This window comes from Microcebus murinus, chromosome 18, assembly GCF_040939455.1.
Source record: "Microcebus murinus isolate Inina chromosome 18, M.murinus_Inina_mat1.0, whole genome shotgun sequence".
Lineage (NCBI taxonomy): Eukaryota > Metazoa > Chordata > Mammalia > Primates > Cheirogaleidae > Microcebus > Microcebus murinus.
The window spans coordinates 1,707,603-1,734,900 of record NC_134121.1 but is presented as its reverse complement, the minus strand read 5'-3'; the positions used below and the strand labels follow the sequence as shown (position 1 = coordinate 1,734,900).

At 63.0% G+C, this 27,298-nt stretch overlaps 7 non-coding genes across 7 annotated transcripts; all 7 read left to right on the top strand.

The window, feature by feature from the left end:
* Window positions 1–1,764: 1,764 nt before the first annotated feature.
* LOC142862097 (5S ribosomal RNA) lies at window positions 1,765–1,883 on the top strand. Its single transcript, XR_012913243.1, has one exon. It is a non-coding gene; the product is annotated as a 5S ribosomal RNA (ribosomal RNA).
* Window positions 1,884–5,682: 3,799 nt separating this feature from the next.
* On the top strand, window positions 5,683–5,801 carry LOC142862096 (5S ribosomal RNA). Its single transcript, XR_012913242.1, has one exon. It is a non-coding gene; the product is annotated as a 5S ribosomal RNA (ribosomal RNA).
* Window positions 5,802–9,598: 3,797 nt separating this feature from the next.
* Window positions 9,599–9,717, top strand: LOC142862095 (5S ribosomal RNA). Its single transcript, XR_012913241.1, has one exon. It is a non-coding gene; the product is annotated as a 5S ribosomal RNA (ribosomal RNA).
* A 3,771-nt stretch (window positions 9,718–13,488) lies between these two features.
* Window positions 13,489–13,607, top strand: LOC142862094 (5S ribosomal RNA). Its single transcript, XR_012913240.1, has one exon. It is a non-coding gene; the product is annotated as a 5S ribosomal RNA (ribosomal RNA).
* A 3,775-nt stretch (window positions 13,608–17,382) lies between these two features.
* Window positions 17,383–17,501, top strand: LOC142862092 (5S ribosomal RNA). The gene has a single exon (XR_012913238.1). It is a non-coding gene; the product is annotated as a 5S ribosomal RNA (ribosomal RNA).
* Window positions 17,502–21,294: 3,793 nt separating this feature from the next.
* On the top strand, window positions 21,295–21,413 carry LOC142862091 (5S ribosomal RNA). The gene has a single exon (XR_012913237.1). It is a non-coding gene; the product is annotated as a 5S ribosomal RNA (ribosomal RNA).
* Window positions 21,414–25,220: 3,807 nt separating this feature from the next.
* Window positions 25,221–25,339, top strand: LOC142862090 (5S ribosomal RNA). The gene has a single exon (XR_012913236.1). It is a non-coding gene; the product is annotated as a 5S ribosomal RNA (ribosomal RNA).
* Window positions 25,340–27,298: the final 1,959 nt, after the last annotated feature.

The following is a 27,298-nucleotide window of genomic DNA, read 5'->3' as shown; positions in this document are numbered from 1 at the left end:
GACAACGTGGTCTGCTGGGCGGGGGGGGGGGGTTGGAGGAGCAACTGATGCCCTTTGCACTTTGGGTAGCAAGAGTCTGAGGTGTCTCTGAGCCCTGTGCCCTGTGGGGGCGGGGCGGGGGGGAGGAGGAGGAGGAGGAGGAGGAGGTGGGAAGGGCCGGGGCCTGCAGTCCTGTTCCCGGGGTGGCACGGCAAGTGGCTTCTTCCACAGGCTGCTTGGCCTGGGCTCCCTGCACCTGGGCCTTTGGAGGACCGGCCCTGTGCTTGCCAACACTTCCTGCAGGGACCCAGAGCTGGGAGGTGGCATCTCTCAGCCCTGGGTCGGGCAGAGCCCCAGCGGGCCATGCCCACAACCTCTCTCAGCACCGGTCCCCCAGAAGGCTCCTTTGGGACCAGGATTCTCTTGCGGTGACTCTTTAAGGTCTGGCCCCTGGATGGAGGGGCACCAGGAGTAGAGGAGCAGGAAGGGGAAGGGGGTGGCCATGCGAGGGGACACTTTGAGGCCAAGCCCAGCTTCAGCCTGATCCTCCTGGGAACCCCGCTCTGAGACAAGGAGCCGGGCTTCGCATTCCCACAGCAGCCAGTCGTGGGCTGAGGACACCTGGGGCGTTGGGAACTCCCTGGCTTCTCCTTGGTTTAACATCTAGAGCTGCTTGTGAATCGCGCCGCCACACACACCAGAGTGCAGGTGTCTTCCACACAGACTGCGGGCCTCGCTCTTCTGAATGCCGCTAGCTCGCCACCCACCCACGGGTGAACCTGGTCAGGGTGCTTTCTCTCAGGGGCAGACTCTTTTCCGGGCGGGCTACCGGTGTCTCTGTTTGCTCGTTTCTTTCTTCCATTTCGGGAAAGTCTTCCTTGCTGGGTGTGGAAATCTCCTATGCCTTCCCTCGCCTATTCTGTCAGCTTTAAAATTCTCCTTCAGTTGCCACCCTCACAGATGGATTAGGAAACTCTTTCCGGTGCACTCATTAGTGAAATGACCTCCAGGAAGCTGGAATCCAATATCTAATGGCCGATTTTTAGCGAGTCCACACGCCAGGGTGGTCGGGGTCCAATGCAGCCCCGGCCAGGCCCAGGCCCCTTGGACTGGGCCACAGGAGGACACGGAGGAGGGTCCCGGCCCCCACGAAGCGGTGCCGGCAGTTCTCCACGGGCTTGGGCGTTTTCCAGAGGTAGGAGATGGAGGGGACTGATTTCTTCAGCGCCCCCCAAACCACGCCACCCCACCCCACCCATGGGACACATCCCCAGAGAGAGACGCCCCATACACTGGCTGTGTCCCAGCCCTGGCCCGGGGGAATAGGCGGCAGCCCACCCACAGGGCGAGGGGGGGGGCGCAGCTGAAAGGGGTTGTGGGGGAGGGCGGCCCCTGGCTGGGGTCAAAGGGCGAGCGTCCCGCGCGTGCGCAGTCAGCGGCAGCGACGCGCTGGGGGTGGGCAGCGGGTAGGTGAAGGAGGCCGGGCGAGGAGACGAGGGGGGCTGGGAGGGCTCCACCTTGGCGAGTCCAGCCGTGGAGGCGCATCTTGTGTGAGTGTGAGTGAGTGTGAGTGTGTGTGTGTGTGTGTATAGAGAGACAGCCCCCCACCCCGCCCCGCCCCGCCCCGCCCCGCCCATCACCCCCGTCCCTGGGAGCCAGCGGGACCCGGCCGGCGAACTCAACCGGCCCGGCCCGGCCCGGCGCGGGGCCTGGGGCGGGAGGCGGCGGCGGGGAAGCCCAGAGAGGCTCGGCTTCTCGAGCGGGGCAGGGGCGCCCTCCGCCGCCGTCTAGGGCCACACCACCCTGAACGCCCCCGATCTCGTCTGGTCTCGGAAGCTAAGCAGGGTCGGGCCTGGTTAGTACTTGGATGGGAGACCGCCTGGGAATACCGGGTGCCACAGGCTGCTGCTTTTTTTTTTTTTTTTTCTTGCCTCTTGTTCTGTCCCCTTTCTGGGAGCGAGGCGGCGGCCCGGGGTGGGGGTCACCCCCACCCTCAGCGCCCGCGCGGTGCCTGGCGCCCCAGCCCGCACCGTGGGGCCTCCTCTTGTCCCAAGCCGCGACACCGCCGCCACGCGGCAGCATGCGTGGCATCTGGACTGTCAGGTCTCAGACCAAAGGTCTGCTCTGTGGGAACCGACACGCTGGAGGAAACCTTGAGAGTCTGAGAGGGGAGGGAGTTCCAGAAGAAGGCCAGGATGTCATTTTGAGGGAGTATGTGACCAGAACTCGTCCCGTTGCTTTTGGGGTTCTATGGGCTACACGCAGGAATCTTTGGTGGTGGCACCTGATGTTGGGGGATCCGGAGTCACACCCAGACCTGCTCCACAGGCCTCCTTTTACTTTTCTCTTCGGATTCATTATTTTTAAAAAGTGTCTCTTACCTCTAGGATTGCATTTTCTTTTCTCTCTCTTTTCAAGCAGATGATGGGAGTACAAGTATTCAGGTGACATGTGTTGCCCGTGCCGCCCTCCCCCCTGTGTTCTTTTTTTTTTTTTTTTTGAGACAGAGTCTCGTTTTGCTGCCCAGGCTAGAGTGAGTGCCATGGCGTCAGCCTAGCTCACAGCAACCTCAATCTCCGGGCTCAAGCAATCCTGCTGCCTCAGCCTCCCGAGTAGTTGGGACTACAGGCATGCACCACCACGCCCGGCTGTGTTTTTCTATATATATTAGTTGGCCAATTAATTTCTTTCTATTTTTAGTAGAGACGGGGTCTCGCTCTTGCTCAGGCTGGTTTCGAACTCCTGACCTGGAGCAATCCGCCCGCCTCGGCCTCCCAGAGAGCTAGGATTACAGGCGTGAGCCACCGCGCCCGGCCCCCCCTGTGTTCTTATTCATATACCTCTCATGTTGTTCCAGCGTATTGTGGGGGTACCAATGTTAAGGTCGGGTGCCTTGCCCTCTCCAAGCCTCCCCCCTCGGGTCAGAGCTTCAAGTGCGCCCATCCCCCAGTCGGTGCGCACCCACCCCATGCCTAATGGATGTGTATGCCCCTCCCCTCCCCCCACCCGCCCGACACCCACCCGATGAAGGTGATTCCTCTCTGTCCACTTAGGCGTCCATCCGTTCGTACCAATTTGCTGGTGAGCGCGCTCACGTGGTGCTCGTGTGTCCATTCTCGGGATACTTGGCTTACTGGAACGGGTTCCAGCTCTGGCCAGGAGAACACGAGAGGCGCCCTCTCACCGCTGCTCCTCACAGCCGAATGGCACTCCGTGGTGTCCACGCGCCACATTTTATTGATGCACTCCTGGATGGATGGGCACTCGGGTCGCTTCCACGTCTTTGGGATTGTGAATTGTGCCCTAACTGTAACCCTAACCCTTACCCAGCCCGTCTCCTCTGCCCCTGCCTGACGCACTCCTCCCCGGCCAGGCCCGTCACTGTCCTGGGCCCCCGCCTGACCGGCTCCTCCCCGCCCGGCCGGTCACCGTCCTCTGCCCCTGCCTGACACGCTCCTTCCCGCCCGGCCTCTCACCGTCCTCGGCCCCTGCCTGACCGGCTCCTCCGTCGCCTGGGCCTTCCAAGGGCTTGGTGTGGATGCTGCTTCCAGGAAGCCCTCCAGAAACCCGGCAGCAGGGTGGCCGCAGCAGTCTCCAGCAGCCGTCCCTAAGTCGCGTGAGTGCGGGGGACGTGCCCCCGCTGTGCCGCGGGGGCCCAGCCTGGTGTCTTCCCTGAGGCCCTGCGGCTGCCGGCTGGGCTGCCGCTCCCCGCAAGGGGAGAGCCGCGGAGGTGGGGACCGCATCATGATGGGGACGTACACGCAGCTCTCCACGTCGGATTCCGGGGCTCTCTGTACTGCCCGAAGGCCCAGCTGGCCTGCGGGTCCTTAGAGTGGCAAAAACCTCCGAAAACTGAGACTGAGGGTCCGGTGGGTGTCTGCACTTTTGTGCTGGGCACCCCAGGGAGGCCCGGGGGCTGGCTGGACAACGTGGTCTGCTGGGCGGGGGGGGGGGGTTGGAGGAGCAACTGATGCCCTTTGCACTTTGGGTAGCAAGAGTCTGAGGTGTCTCTGAGCCCTATGCCCTGTGGGGGTGGGGCGGGGGGGAGTTGGAGGAGGAGGAGGAGGAGGAGGTGGGAAGGGCCGGGGCCTGCAGTCCTGTTCCCGGGGTGGCACGGCAAGTGGCTTCTTCCACAGGCTGCTTGGCCTTGGCTCCCTGCACCTGGGCCTTTGGAGGACCGGCCCTGTGCTTGCCAACACTTCCTGCAGGGACCCAGAGCTGGGAGGTGGCATCTCTCAGCCCTGGGTCGGGCAGAGCCCCAGCGGGCCATGCCCACAACCTCTCTCAGCACCGGTCCCCCAGAATGCTCCTTTGGGACCAGGATTCTCTTGCGGTGACTCTTTAAGGTCTGGCCCCTGGATGGAGGGGCACCAGGAGTAGAGGAGCAGGAAGGGGAAGGGGGTGGCCATGCGAGGGGACACTTTGAGGCCAAGTCCCAGCTTCAGCCTGATCCTCCTGGGAACCCCGCTCTGAGACAAGGAGCCGGGCTTCGCATTCCCACAGCAGCCAGTCGTGGGCTGAGGACACCTGGGGCGTTGGGAACTCCCTGGCTTCTCCTTGGTTTAACATCTAGAGCTGCTTGTGAATCGCGCCGCCACACACACCGCCGTCACACACACCCGAGCGCAGGTGTCTTCCGCACAGACTGCGGGCCTCGCTCTTCTGAATGCCGCTGGCTCGCCACCCACCCACGGGTGAACCTGGTCAGGGTGCTTTCTCTCAGGGGCAGACTCTTTTCCGGGCGGGCTACCGGTGTCTCTGTTTGCTCGTTTCTTTCTTCCATTTCGGGAAAGTCTTCCTTGCTGGGTGTGGAAATCTCCTATGCCTTCCCTCGCCTATTCTGTCAGCTTTAAAATTCTCTTTCAGTTGCCACCCTCACAGATGGATTAGGAAACTCTTTCCGGTGCACTCATTAGTGAAATGACCTCCAGGAAGCTGGAATCCAATATCTAATGGCCGATTTTTAGCGAGTCCACACGCCAGGGTGGTCGGGGTCCAATGCAGCCCCGGCCAGGCCCAGGCCCCTTGGACTGGGCCACAGGAGGACACGGAGGAGGGTCCCGGCCCCCACGAAGCGGTGCCGGCAGTTCTCCACGGGCTTGGGCGTTTTCCAGAGGTAGGAGATGGAGGGGACTGATTTCTTCAGCGCCCCCCAAACCACGCCACCCCACCCCACCCATGGGACACATCCCCAGAGAGAGACGCCCCATACACTGGCTGTGCCCCAGCCCTGGCCCGGGGGAATAGGCGGCAGCCCACCCACAGGGCGAGGGGGGGGCGCAGCTGAAAGGGGTTGTGGGGGAGGGCGGCCCCTGGCTGGGGTCAAAGGGCGAGCGTCCCGCGCGTGCGCAGTCAGCGGCAGCGACGCGCTGGGGGTGGGCAGCGGGTAGGTGAAGGAGGCCGGGCGAGGAGACGAGGGGGGCTGGGAGGGCTCCACCTTGGCGAGTCCAGCCGTGGAGGCGCATCTTGTGTGAGTGTGAGTGAGTGTGAGTGTGTGTGTGTGTGTATAGAGAGACAGCCCCCCACCCCGCCCCGCCCCGCCCCGCCCCGCCCATCACCCCCGTCCCTGGGAGCCAGCGGGACCCGGCCGGCGAACTCAACCGGCCCGGCCCGGCCCGGCGCGGGGCCTGGGGCGGGAGGCGGCGGCGGGGAAGCCCAGAGAGGCTCGGCTTCTCGAGCGGGGCAGGGGCGCCCTCCGCCGCGGTCTAGGGCCACACCACCCTGAACGCCCCCGATCTCGTCTGGTCTCGGAAGCTAAGCAGGGTCGGGCCTGGTTAGTACTTGGATGGGAGACCGCCTGGGAATACCGGGTGCCACAGGCTGCTGCTTTTTTTTTTTTTTCTTGCCTCTTGTTCTGTCCCCTTTCTGGGAGCGAGGCGGCGGCCCGGGGTGGGGGTCACCCCCACCCTCAGCGCCCGCGCGGTGCCTGGCGCCCCAGCCCGCACCGTGGGGCCTCCTCTTGTCCCAAGCCGCGACACCGCCGCCACGCGGCAGCATGCGTGGCATCTGGACTGTCAGGTCTCAGACCAAAGGTCTGCTCTGTGGGAACCGACACGCTGGAGGAAACCTTGAGAGTCTGAGAGGGGAGGGAGTTCCAGAAGAAGGCCAGGATGTCATTTTGAGGGAGTATGTGACCAGAACTCGTCCCGTTGCTTTTGGGGTTCTATGGGCTACACGCAGGAATCTTTGGTGGTGGCACCTGATGTTGGGGGATCCGGAGTCACACCCAGACCTGCTCCACAGGCCTCCTTTTACTTTTCTCTTCGGATTCATTATTTTTAAAAAGTGTCTCTTACCTCTAGGATTGCATTTTCTTTTCTCTCTCTTTTCAAGCAGATGATGGGAGTACAAGTATTCAGGTGACATGTGTTGCCCGTGCCGCCCTCCCCCCTGTGTTCTTTTTTTTTTTTTTTTTGAGACAGAGTCTCGTTTTGCTGCCCAGGCTAGAGTGAGTGCCATGGCGTCAGCCTAGCTCACAGCAACCTCAATCTCCGGGCTCAAGCAATCCTGCTGCCTCAGCCTCCCGAGTAGTTGGGACTACAGGCATGCACCACCACGCCCGGCTGTGTTTTTCTATATATATTAGTTGGCCAATTAATTTCTTTCTATTTTTAGTAGAGACGGGGTCTCGCTCTTGCTCAGGCTGGTTTCGAACTCCTGACCTGGAGCAATCCGCCCGCCTCGGCCTCCCAGAGAGCTAGGATTACAGGCGTGAGCCACCGCGCCCGGCCCCCCCTGTGTTCTTATTCATATACCTCTCATGTTGTTCCAGCGTATTGTGGGGGTACCAATGTTAAGGTCGGGTGCCTTGCCCTCTCCAAGCCTCCCCCCTCGGGTCAGAGCTTCAAGTGCGCCCATCCCCCAGTCGGTGCGCACCCACCCCATGCCTAATGGATGTGTATGCCCCTCCCCTCCCCCCACCCGCCCGACACCCACCCGATGAAGGTGATTCCTCTCTGTCCACTTAGGCGTCCATCCGTTCGTACCAATTTGCTGGTGAGCGCGCTCACGTGGTGCTCGTGTGTCCATTCTCGGGATACTTGGCTTACTGGAACGGGTTCCAGCTCTGGCCAGGAGAACACGAGAGGCGCCCTCTCACCGCTGCTCCTCACAGCCGAATGGCACTCCGTGGTGTCCACGCGCCACATTTTATTGATGCACTCCTGGATGGATGGGCACTCGGGTCGCTTCCACGTCTTTGGGATTGTGAATTGTGCCCTAACTGTAACCCTAACCCTTACCCAGCCCGTCTCCTCTGCCCCTGCCTGACGCACTCCTCCCCGGCCAGGCCCGTCACTGTCCTGGGCCCCCGCCTGACCGGCTCCTCCCCGCCCGGCCGGTCACCGTCCTCTGCCCCTGCCTGACACGCTCCTTCCCGCCCGGCCTCTCACCGTCCTCGGCCCCTGCCTGACCGGCTCCTCCGTCGCCTGGGCCTTCCAAGGGCTTGGTGTGGATGCTGCTTCCAGGAAGCCCTCCAGAAACCCGGCAGCAGGGTGGCCGCAGCAGTCTCCAGCAGCCGTCCCTAAGTCGCGTGAGTGCGGGGGACGTGCCCCCGCTGTGCCGCGGGGGCCCAGCCTGGTGTCTTCCCTGAGGCCCTGCGGCTGCCGGCTGGGCTGCCGCTCCCCGCAAGGGGAGAGCCGCGGAGGTGGGGACCGCATCATGATGGGGACGTACACGCAGCTCTCCACGTCGGATTCCGGGGCTCTCTGTACTGCCCGAAGGCCCAGCTGGCCTGCGGGTCCTTAGAGTGGCAAAAACCTCCGAAAACTGAGACTGAGGGTCCGGTGGGTGTCTGCACTTTTGTGCTGGGCACCCCAGGGAGGCCCGGGGGCTGGCTGGACAACGTGGTCTGCTGGGCGGGGGGGGGGGGGTTGGAGGAGCAACTGATGCCCTTTGCACTTTGGGTAGCAAGAGTCTGAGGTGTCTCTGAGCCCTGTGCCCTGTGGGGGTGGGGCGGGGGGGAGTTGGAGGAGGAGGAGGAGGAGGAGGTGGGAAGGGCCGGGGCCTGCAGTCCTGTTCCCGGGGTGGCACGGCAAGTGGCTTCTTCCACAGGCTGCTTGGCCTTGGCTCCCTGCACCTGGGCCTTTGGAGGACCGGCCCTGTGCTTGCCAACACTTCCTGCAGGGACCCAGAGCTGGGAGGTGGCATCTCTCAGCCCTGGGTCGGGCAGAGCCCCAGCGGGCCATGCCCACAACCTCTCTCAGCACCGGTCCCCCAGAATGCTCCTTTGGGACCAGGATTCTCTTGCGGTGACTCTTTAAGGTCTGGCCCCTGGATGGAGGGGCACCAGGAGTAGAGGAGCAGGAAGGGGAAGGGGGTGGCCATGCGAGGGGACACTTTGAGGCCAAGTCCCAGCTTCAGCCTGATCCTCCTGGGAACCCCGCTCTGAGACAAGGAGCCGGGCTTCGCATTCCCACAGCAGCCAGTCGTGGGCTGAGGACACCTGGGGCGTTGGGAACTCCCTGGCTTCTCCTTGGTTTAACATCTAGAGCTGCTTGTGAATCGCGCCGCCACACACACCGCCGTCACACACACCCGAGCGCAGGTGTCTTCCGCACAGACTGCGGGCCTCGCTCTTCTGAATGCCGCTGGCTCGCCACCCACCCACGGGTGAACCTGGTCAGGGTGCTTTCTCTCAGGGGCAGACTCTTTTCCGGGCGGGCTACCGGTGTCTCTGTTTGCTCGTTTCTTTCTTCCATTTCGGGAAAGTCTTCCTTGCTGGGTGTGGAAATCTCCTATGCCTTCCCTCGCCTATTCTGTCAGCTTTAAAATTCTCTTTCAGTTGCCACCCTCACAGATGGATTAGGAAACTCTTTCCGGTGCACTCATTAGTGAAATGACCTCCAGGAAGCTGGAATCCAATATCTAATGGCCGATTTTTAGCGAGTCCACACGCCAGGGTGGTCGGGGTCCAATGCAGCCCCGGCCAGGCCCAGGCCCCTTGGACTGGGCCACAGGAGGACACGGAGGAGGGTCCCGGCCCCCACGAAGCGGTGCCGGCAGTTCTCCACGGGCTTGGGCGTTTTCCAGAGGTAGGAGATGGAGGGGACTGATTTCTTCAGCGCCCCCCAAACCACGCCACCCCACCCCACCCATGGGACACATCCCCAGAGAGAGACGCCCCATACACTGGCTGTGCCCCAGCCCTGGCCCGGGGGAATAGGCGGCAGCCCACCCACAGGGCGAGGGGGGGGCGCAGCTGAAAGGGGTTGTGGGGGAGGGCGGCCCCTGGCTGGGGTCAAAGGGCGAGCGTCCCGCGCGTGCGCAGTCAGCGGCAGCGACGCGCTGGGGGTGGGCAGCGGGTAGGTGAAGGAGGCCGGGCGAGGAGACGAGGGGGGCTGGGAGGGCTCCACCTTGGCGAGTCCAGCCGTGGAGGCGCATCTTGTGTGAGTGTGAGTGAGTGTGAGTGTGTGTGTGTGTGTATAGAGAGACAGCCCCCCACCCCGCCCCGCCCCGCCCCGCCCCGCCCATCACCCCCGTCCCTGGGAGCCAGCGGGACCCGGCCTGCGAACTCAACCGGCCCGGCCCGGCCCGGCGCGGGGCCTGGGGCGGGAGGCGGCGGCGGGGAAGCCCAGAGAGGCTCGGCTTCTCGAGCGGGGCAGGGGCGCCCTCCGCCGCGGTCTAGGGCCACACCACCCTGAACGCCCCCGATCTCGTCTGGTCTCGGAAGCTAAGCAGGGTCGGGCCTGGTTAGTACTTGGATGGGAGACCGCCTGGGAATACCGGGTGCCACAGGCTGCTGCTTTTTTTTTTTTTTTCTTGCCTCTTGTTCTGTCCCCTTTCTGGGAGCGAGGCGGCGGCCCGGGGTGGGGGTCACCCCCACCCTCAGCGCCCGCGCGGTGCCTGGCGCCCCAGCCCGCACCGTGGGGCCTCCTCTTGTCCCAAGCCGCGACACCGCCGCCACGCGGCAGCATGCGTGGCATCTGGACTGTCAGGTCTCAGACCAAAGGTCTGCTCTGTGGGAACCGACACGCTGGAGGAAACCTTGAGAGTCTGAGAGGGGAGGGAGTTCCAGAAGAAGGCCAGGATGTCATTTTGAGGGAGTATGTGACCAGAACTCGTCCCGTTGCTTTTGGGGTTCTATGGGCTACACGCAGGAATCTTTGGTGGTGGCACCTGATGTTGGGGGATCCGGAGTCACACCCAGACCTGCTCCACAGGCCTCCTTTTACTTTTCTCTTCGGATTCATTATTTTTAAAAAGTGTCTCTTACCTCTAGGATTGCATTTTCTTTTCTCTCTCTTTTCAAGCAGATGATGGGAGTACAAGTATTCAGGTGACATGTGTTGCCCGTGCCGCCCTCCCCCCTGTGTTCTTTTTTTTTTTTTTTTTGAGACAGAGTCTCGTTTTGCTGCCCAGGCTAGAGTGAGTGCCATGGCGTCAGCCTAGCTCACAGCAACCTCAATCTCCGGGCTCAAGCAATCCTGCTGCCTCAGCCTCCCGAGTAGTTGGGACTACAGGCATGCACCACCACGCCCGGCTGTGTTTTTCTATATATATTAGTTGGCCAATTAATTTCTTTCTATTTTTAGTAGAGACGGGGTCTCGCTCTTGCTCAGGCTGGTTTCGAACTCCTGACCTGGAGCAATCCGCCCGCCTCGGCCTCCCAGAGAGCTAGGATTACAGGCGTGAGCCACCGCGCCCGGCCCCCCCTGTGTTCTTATTCATATACCTCTCATGTTGTTCCAGCGTATTGTGGGGGTACCAATGTTAAGGTCGGGTGCCTTGCCCTCTCCAAGCCTCCCCCCTCGGGTCAGAGCTTCAAGTGCGCCCATCCCCCAGTCGGTGCGCACCCACCCCATGCCTAATGGATGTGTATGCCCCTCCCCTCCCCCCACCCGCCCGACACCCACCCGATGAAGGTGATTCCTCTCTGTCCACTTAGGCGTCCATCCGTTCGTACCAATTTGCTGGTGAGCGCGCTCACGTGGTGCTCGTGTGTCCATTCTCGGGATACTTGGCTTACTGGAACGGGTTCCAGCTCTGGCCAGGAGAACACGAGAGGCGCCCTCTCACCGCTGCTCCTCACAGCCGAATGGCACTCCGTGGTGTCCACGCGCCACATTTTATTGATGCACTCCTGGATGGATGGGCACTCGGGTCGCTTCCACGTCTTTGGGATTGTGAATTGTGCCCTAACTGTAACCCTAACCCTTACCCAGCCCGTCTCCTCTGCCCCTGCCTGACGCACTCCTCCCCGGCCAGGCCCGTCACTGTCCTGGGCCCCCGCCTGACCGGCTCCTCCCCGCCCGGCCGGTCACCGTCCTCTGCCCCTGCCTGACACGCTCCTTCCCGCCCGGCCTCTCACCGTCCTCGGCCCCTGCCTGACCGGCTCCTCCGTCGCCTGGGCCTTCCAAGGGCTTGGTGTGGATGCTGCTTCCAGGAAGCCCTCCAGAAACCCGGCAGCAGGGTGGCCGCAGCAGTCTCCAGCAGCCGTCCCTAAGTCGCGTGAGTGCGGGGGACGTGCCCCCGCTGTGCCGCGGGGGCCCAGCCTGGTGTCTTCCCTGAGGCCCTGCGGCTGCCGGCTGGGCTGCCGCTCCCCGCAAGGGGAGAGCCGCGGAGGTGGGGACCGCCTCCTGATGGGGACGTACACGCAGCTCTCCACGTCGGATTCCGGGGCTCTCTGTCCTGCCCGAAGGCCCAGCTGGCCTGCGGGTCCTTAGAGTGGCAAAAACCTCCGAAAACTGAGACTGAGGGTCCGGTGGGTGTCTGCACTTTTGTGCTGGGCACCCCAGGGAGGCCCGGGGGCTGGCTGGACAACGCGGTCTGCTGGGCGGGGGGTTTGGAGGAGCAACTGATGCCCTTTGCACTTTGGGTAGCAAGAGTCTGAGGTGTCTCTAAGCCCTGTGCCATGTCGGGGTGGGGGTGCGGGGCGGAGGAGGAGGAGGAGGAGGTGGGAAGGGCCGGGGCCTGCAGTCCTGTTCCCGGGGTGGCACGGCAAGTGGCTTCTTCCACAGGCTGCTTGGCCTGGGCTCCCTGCACCTGGGCCTTTGGAGGACCGGCCCTGTGCTTGCCAACACTTCCTGCAGGGACCCAGAGCTGGGAGGTGGCATCTCTCAGCCCTGGGTCGGGCAGAGCCCCAGCGGGCCATGCCCACAACCTCTCTCAGCACCGGTCCCCCAGAAGGCTCCTTTGGGACCAGGATTCTCTTGCGGTGACTCTTTAAGGTCTGGCCCCTGGATGGAGGGGCACCAGGAGTAGAGGAGCAGGAAGGGGAAGGGGGTGGCCATGCGAGGGGACACTTTGAGGCCAAGTCCCAGCTTCAGCCTGATCCTCCTGGGAACCCCGCTCTGAGACAAGGAGCCGGGCTTCGCATTCCCACAGCAGCCAGTCGTGGGCTGAGGACACCTGGGGCGTTGGGAACTCCCTGGCTTCTCCTTGGTTTAACATCTAGAGCTGCTTGTGAATCGCGCCGCCACACACACCAGAGTGCAGGTGTCTTCCACACAGACTGCGGGCCTCGCTCTTCTGAATGCCGCTAGCTCGCCACCCACCCACGGGTGAACCTGGTCAGGGTGCTTTCTCTCAGGGGCAGACTCTTTTCCGGGCGGGCTACCGGTGTCTCTGTTTGCTCGTTTCTTTCTTCCATTTCGGGAAAGTCTTCCTTGCTGGGTGTGGAAATCTCCTATGCCTTCCCTCGCCTATTCTGTCAGCTTTAAAATTCTCCTTCAGTTGCCACCCTCACAGATGGATTAGGAAACTCTTTCCGGTGCACTCATTAGTGAAATGACCTCCAGGAAGCTGGAATCCAATATCTAATGGCCGATTTTTAGCGAGTCCACACGCCAGGGTGGTCGGGGTCCAATGCAGCCCCGGCCAGGCCCAGGCCCCTTGGACTGGGCCACAGGAGGACACGGAGGAGGGTCCCGGCCCCCACGAAGCGGTGCCGGCAGTTCTCCACGGGCTTGGGCGTTTTCCAGAGGTAGGAGATGGAGGGGACTGATTTCTTCAGCGCCCCCCAAACCACGCCACCCCACCCCACCCATGGGACACATCCCCAGAGAGAGACGCCCCATACACTGGCTGTGCCCCAGCCCTGGCCCGGGGGAATAGGCGGCAGCCCACCCACAGGGCGAGGGGGGGGCGCAGCTGAAAGGGGTTGTGGGGGAGGGCGGCCCCTGGCTGGGGTCAAAGGGCGAGCGTCCCGCGCGTGCGCAGTCAGCGGCAGCGACGCGCTGGGGGTGGGCAGCGGGTAGGTGAAGGAGGCCGGGCGAGGAGACGAGGGGGGCTGGGAGGGCTCCACCTTGGCGAGTCCAGCCGTGGAGGCGCATCTTGTGTGAGTGTGAGTGAGTGTGAGTGTGTGTGTGTGTGTATAGAGAGACAGCCCCCCACCCCGCCCCGCCCCGCCCCGCCCCGCCCATCACCCCCGTCCCTGGGAGCCAGCGGGACCCGGCCGGCGAACTCAACCGGCCCGGCCCGGCCCGGCGCGGGGCCTGGGGCGGGAGGCGGCGGCGGGGAAGCCCAGAGAGGCTCGGCTTCTCGAGCGGGGCAGGGGCGCCCTCCGCCGCGGTCTAGGGCCACACCACCCTGAACGCCCCCGATCTCGTCTGGTCTCGGAAGCTAAGCAGGGTCGGGCCTGGTTAGTACTTGGATGGGAGACCGCCTGGGAATACCGGGTGCCACAGGCTGCTGCTTTTTTTTTTTTTTTCTTGCCTCTTGTTCTGTCCCCTTTCTGGGAGCGAGGCGGCGGTCCGGGGTGGGGGTCACCCCCACCCTCAGCGCCCGCGCGGTGCCTGGCGCCCCAGCCCGCACCGTGGGGCCTCCTCTTGTCCCAAGCCGCGACACCGCCGCCACGCGGCAGCATGCGTGGCATCTGGACTGTCAGGTCTCAGACCAAAGGTCTGCTCTGTGGGAACCGACACGCTGGAGGAAACCTTGAGAGTCTGAGAGGGGAGGGAGTTCCAGAAGAAGGCCAGGATGTCATTTTGAGGGAGTATGTGACCAGAACTCGTCCCGTTGCTTTTGGGGTTCTATGGGCTACACGCAGGAATCTTTGGTGGTGGCACCTGATGTTGGGGGATCCGGAGTCACACCCAGACCTGCTCCACAGGCCTCCTTTTACTTTTCTCTTCGGATTCATTATTTTTAAAAAGTGTCTCTTACCTCTAGGATTGCATTTTCTTTTCTCTCTCTTTTCAAGCAGATGATGGGAGTACAAGTATTCAGGTGACATGTGTTGCCCGTGCCGCCCTCCCCCCTGTGTTCTTTTTTTTTTTTTTTTTGAGACAGAGTCTCGTTTTGCTGCCCAGGCTAGAGTGAGTGCCATGGCGTCAGCCTAGCTCACAGCAACCTCAATCTCCGGGCTCAAGCAATCCTGCTGCCTCAGCCTCCCGAGTAGTTGGGACTACAGGCATGCACCACCACGCCCGGCTGTGTTTTTCTATATATATTAGTTGGCCAATTAATTTCTTTCTATTTTTAGTAGAGACGGGGTCTCGCTCTTGCTCAGGCTGGTTTCGAACTCCTGACCTGGAGCAATCCGCCCGCCTCGGCCTCCCAGAGAGCTAGGATTACAGGCGTGAGCCACCGCGCCCGGCCCCCCCTGTGTTCTTATTCATATACCTCTCATGTTGTTCCAGCGTATTGTGGGGGTACCAATGTTAAGGTCGGGTGCCTTGCCCTCTCCAAGCCTCCCCCCTCGGGTCAGAGCTTCAAGTGCGCCCATCCCCCAGTCGGTGCGCACCCACCCCATGCCTAATGGATGTGTATGCCCCTCCCCTCCCCCCACCCGCCCGCCCGACACCCACCCGATGAAGGTGATTCCTCTCTGTCCACTTAGGCGTCCATCCGTTCGTACCAATTTGGTGGTGAGCGCGCTCACGTGGTGCTCGTGTGTCCATTCTTGGGATACTTGGCTTACTGGATCGGGTTCCAGCTCTGGCCAGGAGAACACGAGAGGCGCCCTCTCACCGCTGCTCCTCACAGCCGAATGGCACTCCGTGGTGTCCACGCGCCACATTTTATTGATGCACTCCTGGATGGATGGGCACTCGGGTCGCTTCCACGTCTTTGGGATTGTGAATTGTGCCCTAACTGTAACCCTAACCCTTACCCAGCCCGTCTCCTCTGCCCCTGCCTGACGCACTCCTCCCCGGCCAGGCCCGTCACTGTCCTGGGCCCCCGCCTGACCGGCTCCTCCCCGCCCGGCCGGTCACCGTCCTCTGCCCCTGCCTGACACGCTCCTTCCCGCCCGGCCTCTCACCGTCCTCGGCCCCTGCCTGACCGGCTCCTCCGTCGCCTGGGCCTTCCAAGGGCTTGGTGTGGACGCTGCTTCCAGGAAGCCCTCCAGAAACCCGGCAGCAGGGTGGCCGCAGCAGTCTCCAGCAGCCGTCCCTAAGTCGCGTGAGTGCGGGGGACGTGCCCCCGCTGTGCCGCGGGGGCCCAGCCTGGTGTCTTCCCTGAGGCCCTGCGGCTGCCGGCTGGGCTGCCGCTCCCCGCAAGGGGAGAGCCGCGGAGGTGGGGACCGCCTCCTGATGGGGACGTACACGCAGCTCTCCACGTCGGATTCCGGGGCTCTCTGTCCTGCCCGAAGGCCCAGCTGGCCTGCGGGTCCTTAGAGTGGCAAAAACCTCCGAAAACTGAGACTGAGGGTCCGGTGGGTGTCTGCACTTTTGTGCTGGGCACCCCAGGGAGGCCCGGGGGCTGGCTGGACAACGCGGTCTGCTGGGCGGGGGGTTTGGAGGAGCAACTGATGCCCTTTGCACTTTGGGTAGCAAGAGTCTGAGGTGTCTCTAAGCCCTGTGCCATGTCGGGGTGGGGGTGCGGGGCGGAGGAGGAGGAGGAGGAGGTGGGAAGGGCCGGGGCCTGCAGTCCTGTTCCCGGGGTGGCACGGCAAGTGGCTTCTTCCACAGGCTGCTTGGCCTGGGCTCCCTGCACCTGGGCCTTTGGAGGACCGGCCCTGTGCTTGCCAACACTTCCTGCAGGGACCCAGAGCTGGGAGGTGGCATCTCTCAGCCCTGGGTCGGGCAGAGCCCCAGCGGGCCATGCCCACAACCTCTCTCAGCACCGGTCCCCCAGAAGGCTCCTTTGGGACCAGGATTCTCTTGCGGTGACTCTTTAAGGTCTGGCCCCTGGATGGAGGGGCACCAGGAGTAGAGGAGCAGGAAGGGGAAGGGGGTGGCCATGCGAGGGGACACTTTGAGGCCAAGTCCCAGCTTCAGCCTGATCCTCCTGGGAACCCCGCTCTGAGACAAGGAGCCGGGCTTCGCATTCCCACAGCAGCCAGTCGTGGGCTGAGGACACCTGGGGCGTTGGGAACTCCCTGGCTTCTCCTTGGTTTAACATCTAGAGCTGCTTGTGAATCGCGCCGCCACACACACCAGAGTGCAGGTGTCTTCCACACAGACTGCGGGCCTCGCTCTTCTGAATGCCGCTAGCTCGCCACCCACCCACGGGTGAACCTGGTCAGGGTGCTTTCTCTCAGGGGCAGACTCTTTTCCGGGCGGGCTACCGGTGTCTCTGTTTGCTCGTTTCTTTCTTCCATTTCGGGAAAGTCTTCCTTGCTGGGTGTGGAAATCTCCTATGCCTTCCCTCGCCTATTCTGTCAGCTTTAAAATTCTCCTTCAGTTGCCACCCTCACAGATGGATTAGGAAACTCTTTCCGGTGCACTCATTAGTGAAATGACCTCCAGGAAGCTGGAATCCAATATCTAATGGCCGATTTTTAGCGAGTCCACACGCCAGGGTGGTCGGGGTCCAATGCAGCCCCGGCCAGGCCCAGGCCCCTTGGACTGGGCCACAGGAGGACACGGAGGAGGGTCCCGGCCCCCACGAAGCGGTGCCGGCAGTTCTCCACGGGCTTGGGCGTTTTCCAGAGGTAGGAGATGGAGGGGACTGATTTCTTCAGCGCCCCCCAAACCACGCCACCCCACCCCACCCATGGGACACATCCCCAGAGAGAGACGCCCCATACACTGGCTGTGCCCCAGCCCTGGCCCGGGGGAATAGGCGGCAGCCCACCCACAGGGCGAGGGGGGGGCGCAGCTGAAAGGGGTTGTGGGGGAGGGCGGCCCCTGGCTGGGGTCAAAGGGCGAGCGTCCCGCGCGTGCGCAGTCAGCGGCAGCGACGCGCTGGGGGTGGGCAGCGGGTAGGTGAAGGAGGCCGGGCGAGGAGACGAGGGGGGCTGGGAGGGCTCCACCTTGGCGAGTCCAGCCGTGGAGGCGCATCTTGTGTGAGTGTGAGTGAGTGTGAGTGTGTGTGTGTGTGTATAGAGAGACAGCCCCCCACCCCGCCCCGCCCCGCCCCGCCCCGCCCATCACCCCCGTCCCTGGGAGCCAGCGGGACCCGGCCGGCGAACTCAACCGGCCCGGCCCGGCCCGGCGCGGGGCCTGGGGCGGGAGGCGGCGGCGGGGAAGCCCAGAGAGGCTCGGCTTCTCGAGCGGGGCAGGGGCGCCCTCCGCCGCGGTCTAGGGCCACACCACCCTGAACGCCCCCGATCTCGTCTGGTCTCGGAAGCTAAGCAGGGTCGGGCCTGGTTAGTACTTGGATGGGAGACCGCCTGGGAATACCGGGTGCCACAGGCTGCTGCTTTTTTTTTTTTTTTCTTGCCTCTTGTTCTGTCCCCTTTCTGGGAGCGAGGCGGCGGTCCGGGGTGGGGGTCACCCCCACCCTCAGCGCCCGCGCGGTGCCTGGCGCCCCAGCCCGCACCGTGGGGCCTCCTCTTGTCCCAAGCCGCGACACCGCCGCCACGCGGCAGCATGCGTGGCATCTGGACTGTCAGGTCTCAGACCAAAGGTCTGCTCTGTGGGAACCGACACGCTGGAGGAAACCTTGAGAGTCTGAGAGGGGAGGGAGTTCCAGAAGAAGGCCAGGATGTCATTTTGAGGGAGTATGTGACCAGAACTCGTCCCGTTGCTTTTGGGGTTCTATGGGCTACACGCAGGAATCTTTGGTGGTGGCACCTGATGTTGGGGGATCCGGAGTCACACCCAGACCTGCTCCACAGGCCTCCTTTTACTTTTCTCTTCGGATTCATTATTTTTAAAAAGTGTCTCTTACCTCTAGGATTGCATTTTCTTTTCTCTCTCTTTTCAAGCAGATGATGGGAGTACAAGTATTCAGGTGACATGTGTTGCCCGTGCCGCCCTCCCCCCTGTGTTCTTTTTTTTTTTTTTTTTTGAGACAGAGTCTCGTTTTGCTGCCCAGGCTAGAGTGAGTGCCATGGCGTCAGCCTAGCTCACAGCAACCTCAATCTCCGGGCTCAAGCAATCCTGCTGCCTCAGCCTCCCGAGTAGTTGGGACTACAGGCATGCACCACCACGCCCGGCTGTGTTTTTCTATATATATTAGTTGGCCAATTAATTTCTTTCTATTTTTAGTAGAGACGGGGTCTCGCTCTTGCTCAGGCTGGTTTCGAACTCCTGACCTGGAGCAATCCGCCCGCCTCGGCCTCCCAGAGAGCTAGGATTACAGGCGTGAGCCACCGCGCCCGGCCCCCCCTGTGTTCTTATTCATATACCTCTCATGTTGTTCCAGCGTATTGTGGGGGTACCAATGTTAAGGTCGGGTGCCTTGCCCTCTCCAAGCCTCCCCCCTCGGGTCAGAGCTTCAAGTGCGCCCATCCCCCAGTCGGTGCGCACCCACCCCATGCCTAATGGATGTGTATGCCCCTCCCCTCCCCCCACCCGCCCGCCCGACACCCACCCGATGAAGGTGATTCCTCTCTGTCCACTTAGGCGTCCATCCGTTCGTACCAATTTGGTGGTGAGCGCGCTCACGTGGTGCTCGTGTGTCCATTCTTGGGATACTTGGCTTACTGGATCGGGTTCCAGCTCTGGCCAGGAGAACACGAGAGGCGCCCTCTCACCGCTGCTCCTCACAGCCGAATGGCACTCCGTGGTGTCCACGCGCCACATTTTATTGATGCACTCCTGGATGGATGGGCACTCGGGTCGCTTCCACGTCTTTGGGATTGTGAATTGTGCCCTAACTGTAACCCTAACCCTTACCCAGCCCGTCTCCTCTGCCCCTGCCTGACGCACTCCTCCCCGGCCAGGCCCGTCACTGTCCTGGGCCCCCGCCTGACCGGCTCCTCCCCGCCCGGCCGGTCACCGTCCTCTGCCCCTGCCTGACACGCTCCTTCCCGCCCGGCCTCTCACCGTCCTCGGCCCCTGCCTGACCGGCTCCTCCGTCGCCTGGGCCTTCCAAGGGCTTGGTGTGGACGCTGCTTCCAGGAAGCCCTCCAGAAACCCGGCAGCAGGGTGGCCGCAGCAGTCTCCAGCAGCCGTCCCTAAGTCGCGTGAGTGCGGGGGACGTGCCCCCGCTGTGCCGCGGGGGCCCAGCCTGGTGTCTTCCCTGAGGCCCTGCGGCTGCCGGCTGGGCTGCCGCTCCCCGCAAGGGGAGAGCCGCGGAGGTGGGGACCGCCTCCTGATGGGGACGTACACGCAGCTCTCCACGTCGGATTCCGGGGCTCTCTGTCCTGCCCGAAGGCCCAGCTGGCCTGCGGGTCCTTAGAGTGGCAAAAACCTCCGAAAACTGAGACTGAGGGTCCGGTGGGTGTCTGCACTTTTGTGCTGGGCACCCCAGGGAGGCCCGGGGGCTGGCTGGACAACGTGGTCTGCTGGGCGGGGGGGGGGGGTTGGAGGAGCAACTGATGCCCTTTGCACTTTGGGTAGCAAGAGTCTGAGGTGTCTCTGAGCCCTGTGCCCTGTGGGGGCGGGGCGGGGGGGAGGAGGAGGAGGAGGAGGAGGAGGTGGGAAGGGCCGGGGCCTGCAGTCCTGTTCCCGGGGTGGCACGGCAAGTGGCTTCTTCCACAGGCTGCTTGGCCTTGGCTCCCTGCACCTGGGCCTTTGGAGGACCGGCCCTGTGCTTGCCAACACTTCCTGCAGGGACCCAGAGCTGGGAGGTGGCATCTCTCAGCCCTGGGTCGGGCAGAGCCCCAGCGGGCCATGCCCACAACCTCTCTCAGCACCGGTCCCCCAGAAGGCTCCTTTGGGACCAGGATTCTCTTGCGGTGACTCTTTAAGGTCTGGCCCCTGGATGGAGGGGCACCAGGAGTAGAGGAGCAGGAAGGGGAAGGGGGTGGCCATGCGAGGGGACACTTTGAGGCCAAGTCCCAGCTTCAGCCTGATCCTCCTGGGAACCCCGCTCTGAGACAAGGAGCCGGGCTTCGCATTCCCACAGCAGCCAGTCGTGGGCTGAGGACACCTGGGGCGTTGGGAACTCCCTGGCTTCTCCTTGGTTTAACATCTAGAGCTGCTTGTGAATCGCGCCGCCACACACACCAGAGTGCAGGTGTCTTCCGCACAGACTGCGGGCCTCGCTCTTCTGAATGCCGCTAGCTCGCCACCCACCCACGGGTGAACCTGGTCAGGGTGCTTTCTCTCAGGGGCAGACTCTTTTCCGGGCGGGCTACCGGTGTCTCTGTTTGCTCGTTTCTTTCTTCCATTTCGGGAAAGTCTTCCTTGCTGGGTGTGGAAATCTCCTATGCCTTCCCTCGCCTATTCTGTCAGCTTTAAAATTCTCCTTCAGTTGCCACCCTCACAGATGGATTAGGAAACTCTTTCCGGTGCACTCATTAGTGAAATGACCTCCAGGAAGCTGGAATCCAATATCTAATGGCCGATTTTTAGCGAGTCCACACGCCAGGGTGGTCGGGGTCCAAAGCAGCCCCGGCCAGGCCCAGGCCCCTTGGACTGGGCCACAGGAGGACACGGAGGAGGGTCCCGGCCCCCACGAAGCGGTGCCGGCAGTTCTCCACGGGCTTGGGTGTTTTCCAGAGGTAGGAGATGGAGGGGACTGATTTCTTCAGCGCCCCCCAAACCACGCCACCCCACCCCACCCATGGGACACATCCCCAGAGAGAGACGCCCCATACACTGGCTGTGCCCCAGCCCTGGCCCGGGGGAATAGGCGGCAGCCCACCCACAGGGCGAGGGGGGGGCGCAGCTGAAAGGGGTTGTGGGGGAGGGCGGCCCCTGGCTGGGGTCAAAGGGCGAGCGTCCCGCGCGTGCGTGCGCAGTCAGCGGCAGCGACGCGCTGGGGGTGGGCAGCGGGTAGGTGAAGGAGGCCGGGCGAGGAGACGAGGGGGGCTGGGAGGGCTCCACCTTGGCGAGTCCAGCCGTGGAGGCGCATCTTGTGTGAGTGTGAGTGAGTGTGAGTGTGTGTGTGTGTGTATAGAGAGACAGCCCCCCACCCCGCCCCGCCCCGCCCCGCCCCGCCCATCACCCCCGTCCCTGGGAGCCCGCGGGACCTGGCCAGCGAACTCAACCGGCCCGGCCCGGCCCCGCCCGGCGCGGGGCCTGGGGCGGGAGGCGGCGGCGGGGAAGCCCAGAGAGGCTCGGCTTCTCGAGCGGGGCAGGGGCGCCCTCCGCCGCCGTCTAGGGCCACACCACCCTGAACGCCCCCGATCTCGTCTGGTCTCGGAAGCTAAGCAGGGTCGGGCCTGGTTAGTACTTGGATGGGAGACCGCCTGGGAATACCGGGTGCCACAGGCTGCTGCTTTTTTTTTTTTTTTTTTTTTTTGCCTCTTGTTCTGTCCCCTTTCTGGGAGCGCGGCGGCGGCCCGGGGTGGGGGTCACCCCCACCCTCAGCGCCCGCGCGGTGCCTGGCGCCCCAGCCCGCACCGTGGGGCCTCCTCTTGTCCCAAGCCGCGACACCGCCGCCACGCGGCAGCATGCGTGGCATCTGGACTGTCAGGTCTCAGACCAAAGGTCTGCTCTGTGGGAACCGACACGCTGGAGGAAACCTTGAGAGTCTGAGAGGGGAGGGAGTTCCAGAAGAAGGCCAGGATGTCATTTTGAGGGAGTATGTGACCAGAACTCGTCCCGTTGCTTTTGGGGTTCTATGGGCTACACGCAGGAATCTTTGGTGGTGGCACCTGATGTTGGGGGATCCGGAGTCACACCCAGACCTGCTCCACAGGCCTCCTTTTACTTTTCTCTTCGGATTCATTATTTTTAAAAAGTGTCTCTTACCTCTAGGATTGCATTTTCTTTTCTCTCTCTTTTCAAGCAGATGATGGGAGTACAAGTATTCAGGTGACATGTGTTGCCCGTGCCGCCCTCCCCCCTGTGTTCTTTTTTTTTTTTTTTTGAGACAGAGTCTCGTTTTGCTGCCCAGGCTAGAGTGAGTGCCATGGCGTCAGCCTAGCTCACAGCAACCTCAATCTCCGGGCTCAAGCAATCCTGCTGCCTCAGCCTCCCGAGTAGTTGGGACTACAGGCATGCACCACCACGCCCGGCTGTGTTTTTCTATATATATTAGTTGGCCAATTAATTTCTTTCTATTTTTAGTAGAGACGGGGTCTCGCTCTTGCTCAGGCTGGTTTCGAACTCCTGACCTGGAGCAATCCGCCCGCCTCGGCCTCCCAGAGAGCTAGGATTACAGGCGTGAGCCACCGCGCCCGGCCCCCCCTGTGTTCTTATTCATATACCTCTCATGTTGTTCCAGCGTATTGTGGGGGTACCAATGTTAAGGTCGGGTGCCTTGCCCTCTCCAAGCCTCCCCCCTCGGGTCAGAGCTTCAAGTGCGCCCATCCCCCAGTCGGTGCGCACCCACCCCATGCCTAATGGATGTGTATGCCCCTCCCCTCCCCCCACCCGCCCGCCCGACACCCACCCGATGAAGGTGATTCCTCTCTGTCCACTTAGGCGTCCATCCGTTCGTACCAATTTGCTGGTGAGCGCGCTCACGTGGTGCTCGTGTGTCCATTCCTGGGATACTTGGCTTACTGGAACGGGTTCCAGCTCTGGCCAGGAGAACACGAGAGGCGCCCTCTCACCGCTGCTCCTCACAGCCGAATGGCACTCCGTGGTGTCCACGCGCCACATTTTATTGATGCACTCCTGGATGGATGGGCACTCGGGTCGCTTCCACGTCTTTGGGATTGTGAATTGTGCCCTAACTGTAACCCTAACCCTTACCCAGCCCGTCTCCTCTGCCCCTGCCTGACGCACTCCTCCCCGGCCAGGCCCGTCACTGTCCTGGGCCCCCGCCTGACCGGCTCCTCCCCGCCCGGCCGGTCACCGTCCTCTGCCCCTGCCTGACACGCTCCTTCCCGCCCGGCCTCTCACCGTCCTCGGCCCCTGCCTGACCGGCTCCTCCGTCGCCTGGGCCTTCCAAGGGCTTGGTGTGGACGCTGCTTCCAGGAAGCCCTCCAGAAACCCGGCAGCAGGGTGGCCGCAGCAGTCTCCAGCAGCCGTCCCTAAGTCGCGTGAGTGCGGGGGACGTGCCCCCGCTGTGCCGCGGGGGCCCAGCCTGGTGTCTTCCCTGAGGCCCTGCGGCTGCCGGCTGGGCTGCCGCTCCCCGCAAGGGGAGAGCCGCGGAGGTGGGGACCGCCTCCTGATGGGGACGTACACGCAGCTCTCCACGTCGGATTCCGGGGCTCTCTGTCCTGCCCGAAGGCCCAGCTGGCCTGCGGGTCCTTAGAGTGGCAAAAACCTCCGAAAACTGAGACTGAGGGTCCGGTGGGTGTCTGCACTTTTGTGCTGGGCACCCCAGGGAGGCCCGGGGGCTGGCTGGACAACGTGGTCTGCTGGGCGGGGGGGGGGGGGGGGGGGGGGGTTGGAGGAGCAACTGATGCCCTTTGCACTTTGGGTAGCAAGAGTCTGAGGTGTCTCTGAGCCCTGTGCCCTGTGGGGGCGGGGCGGGGGGGAGGAGGAGGAGGAGGAGGAGGAGGTGGGAAGGGCCGGGGCCTGCAGTCCTGTTCCCGGGGTGGCACGGCAAGTGGCTTCTTCCACAGGCTGCTTGGCCTGGGCTCCCTGCACCTGGGCCTTTGGAGGACCGGCCCTGTGCTTGCCAACACTTCCTGCAGGGACCCAGAGCTGGGAGGTGGCATCTCTCAGCCCTGGGTCGGGCAGAGCCCCAGCGGGCCATGCCCACAACCTCTCTCAGCACCGGTCCCCCAGAAGGCTCCTTTGGGACCAGGATTCTCTTGCGGTGACTCTTTAAGGTCTGGCCCCTGGATGGAGGGGCACCAGGAGTAGAGGAGCAGGAAGGGGAAGGGGGTGGCCATGCGAGGGGACACTTTGAGGCCAAGTCCCAGCTTCAGCCTGATCCTCCTGGGAACCCCGCTCTGAGACAAGGAGCCGGGCTTCGCATTCCCACAGCAGCCAGTCGTGGGCTGAGGACACCTGGGGCGTTGGGAACTCCCTGGCTTCTCTTTGGTTTAACATCTAGAGCTGCTTGTGAATCGCGCCGCCACACACACCAGAGTGCAGGTGTCTTCCGCACAGACTGCGGGCCTCGCTCTTCTGAATGCCGCTAGCTCGCCACCCACCCACGGGTGAACCTGGTCAGGGTGCTTTCTCTCAGGGGCAGACTCTTTTCCGGGCGGGCTACCGGTGTCTCTGTTTGCTCGTTTCTTTCTTCCATTTCGGGAAAGTCTTCCTTGCTGGGTGTGGAAATCTCCTATGCCTTCCCTCGCCTATTCTGTCAGCTTTAAAATTCTCCTTCAGTTGCCACCCTCACAGATGGATTAGGAAACTCTTTCCGGTGCACTCATTAGTGAAATGACCTCCAGGAAGCTGGAATCCAATATCTAATGGCCGATTTTTAGCGAGTCCACACGCCAGGGTGGTCGGGGTCCAAAGCAGCCCCGGCCAGGCCCAGGCCCCTTGGACTGGGCCACAGGAGGACACGGAGGAGGGTCCCGGCCCCCACGAAGCGGTGCCGGCAGTTCTCCACGGGCTTGGGTGTTTTCCAGAGGTAGGAGATGGAGGGGACTGATTTCTTCAGCGCCCCCCAAACCACGCCACCCCACCCCACCCATGGGACACATCCCCAGAGAGAGACGCCCCATACACTGGCTGTGCCCCAGCCCTGGCCCGGGGGAATAGGCGGCAGCCCACCCACAGGGCGAGGGGGGGGCGCAGCTGAAAGGGGTTGTGGGGGAGGGCGGCCCCTGGCTGGGGTCAAAGGGCGAGCGTCCCGCGCGTGCGTGCGCAGTCAGCGGCAGCGACGCGCTGGGGGTGGGCAGCGGGTAGGTGAAGGAGGCCGGGCGAGGAGACGAGGGGGGCTGGGAGGGCTCCACCTTGGCGAGTCCAGCCGTGGAGGCGCATCTTGTGTGAGTGTGAGTGAGTGTGAGTGTGTGTGTGTGTGTATAGAGAGACAGCCCCCCACCCCGCCCCGCCCCGCCCCGCCCCGCCCATCACCCCCGTCCCTGGGAGCCCGCGGGACCTGGCCAGCGAACTCAACCGGCCCGGCCCGGCCCCGCCCGGCGCGGGGCCTGGGGCGGGAGGCGGCGGCGGGGAAGCCCAGAGAGGCTCGGCTTCTCGAGCGGGGCAGGGGCGCCCTCCGCCGCCGTCTAGGGCCACACCACCCTGAACGCCCCCGATCTCGTCTGGTCTCGGAAGCTAAGCAGGGTCGGGCCTGGTTAGTACTTGGATGGGAGACCGCCTGGGAATACCGGGTGCCACAGGCTGCTGCTTTTTTTTTTTTTTTTTTTTTTGCCTCTTGTTCTGTCCCCTTTCTGGGAGCGCGGCGGCGGCCCGGGGTGGGGGTCACCCCCACCCTCAGCGCCCGCGCGGTGCCTGGCGCCCCAGCCCGCACCGTGGGGCCTCCTCTTGTCCCAAGCCGCGACACCGCCGCCACGCGGCAGCATGCGTGGCATCTGGACTGTCAGGTCTCAGACCAAAGGTCTGCTCTGTGGGAACCGACACGCTGGAGGAAACCTTGAGAGTCTGAGAGGGGAGGGAGTTCCAGAAGAAGGCCAGGATGTCATTTTGAGGGAGTATGTGACCAGAACTCGTCCCGTTGCTTTTGGGGTTCTATGGGCTACACGCAGGAATCTTTGGTGGTGGCACCTGATGTTGGGGGATCCGGAGTCACACCCAGACCTGCTCCACAGGCCTCCTTTTACTTTTCTCTTCGGATTCATTATTTTTAAAAAGTGTCTCTTACCTCTAGGATTGCATTTTCTTTTCTCTCTCTTTTCAAGCAGATGATGGGAGTACAAGTATTCAGGTGACATGTGTTGCCCGTGCCGCCCTCCCCACTGTGTTCTTTTTTTTTTTTTTTTGAGACAGAGTCTCGTTTTGCTGCCCAGGCTAGAGTGAGTGCCATGGCGTCAGCCTAGCTCACAGCAACCTCAATCTCCGGGCTCAAGCAATCCTGCTGCCTCAGCCTCCCGAGTAGTTGGGACTACAGGCATGCACCACCACGCCCGGCTGTGTTTTTCTATATATATTAGTTGGCCAATTAATTTCTTTCTATTTTTAGTAGAGACGGGGTCTCGCTCTTGCTCAGGCTGGTTTCGAACTCCTGACCTGGAGCAATCCGCCCGCCTCGGCCTCCCAGAGAGCTAGGATTACAGGCGTGAGCCACCGCGCCCGGCCCCCCCTGTGTTCTTATTCATATACCTCTCATGTTGTTCCAGCGTATTGTGGGGGTACCAATGTTAAGGTCGGGTGCCTTGCCCTCTCCAAGCCTCCCCCCTCGGGTCAGAGCTTCAAGTGCGCCCATCCCCCAGTCGGTGCGCACCCACCCCATGCCTAATGGATGTGTATGCCCCTCCCCTCCCCCCACCCGCCCGCCCGACACCCACCCGATGAAGGTGATTCCTCTCTGTCCACTTAGGCGTCCATCCGTTCGTACCAATTTGCTGGTGAGCGCGCTCACGTGGTGCTCGTGTGTCCATTCCTGGGATACTTGGCTTACTGGAACGGGTTCCAGCTCTGGCCAGGAGAACACGAGAGGCGCCCTCTCACCGCTGCTCCTCACAGCCGAATGGCACTCCGTGGTGTCCACGCGCCACATTTTATTGATGCACTCCTGGATGGATGGGCACTCGGGTCGCTTCCACGTCTTTGGGATTGTGAATTGTGCCCTAACTGTAACCCTAACCCTTACCCAGCCCGTCTCCTCTGCCCCTGCCTGACGCACTCCTCCCCGGCCAGGCCCGTCACTGTCCTGGGCCCCCGCCTGACCGGCTCCTCCCCGCCCGGCCGGTCACCGTCCTCTGCCCCTGCCTGACACGCTCCTTCCCGCCCGGCCTCTCACCGTCCTCGGCCCCTGCCTGACCGGCTCCTCCGTCGCCTGGGCCTTCCAAGGGCTTGGTGTGGACGCTGCTTCCAGGAAGCCCTCCAGAAACCCGGCAGCAGGGTGGCCGCAGCAGTCTCCAGCAGCCGTCCCTAAGTCGCGTGAGTGCGGGGGACGTGCCCCCGCTGTGCCGCGGGGGCCCAGCCTGGTGTCTTCCCTGAGGCCCTGCGGCTGCCGGCTGGGCTGCCGCTCCCCGCAAGGGGAGAGCCGCGGAGGTGGGGACCGCCTCCTGATGGGGACGTACACGCAGCTCTCCACGTCGGATTCCGGGGCTCTCTGTCCTGCCCGAAGGCCCAGCTGGCCTGCGGGTCCTTAGAGTGGCAAAAACCTCCGAAAACTGAGA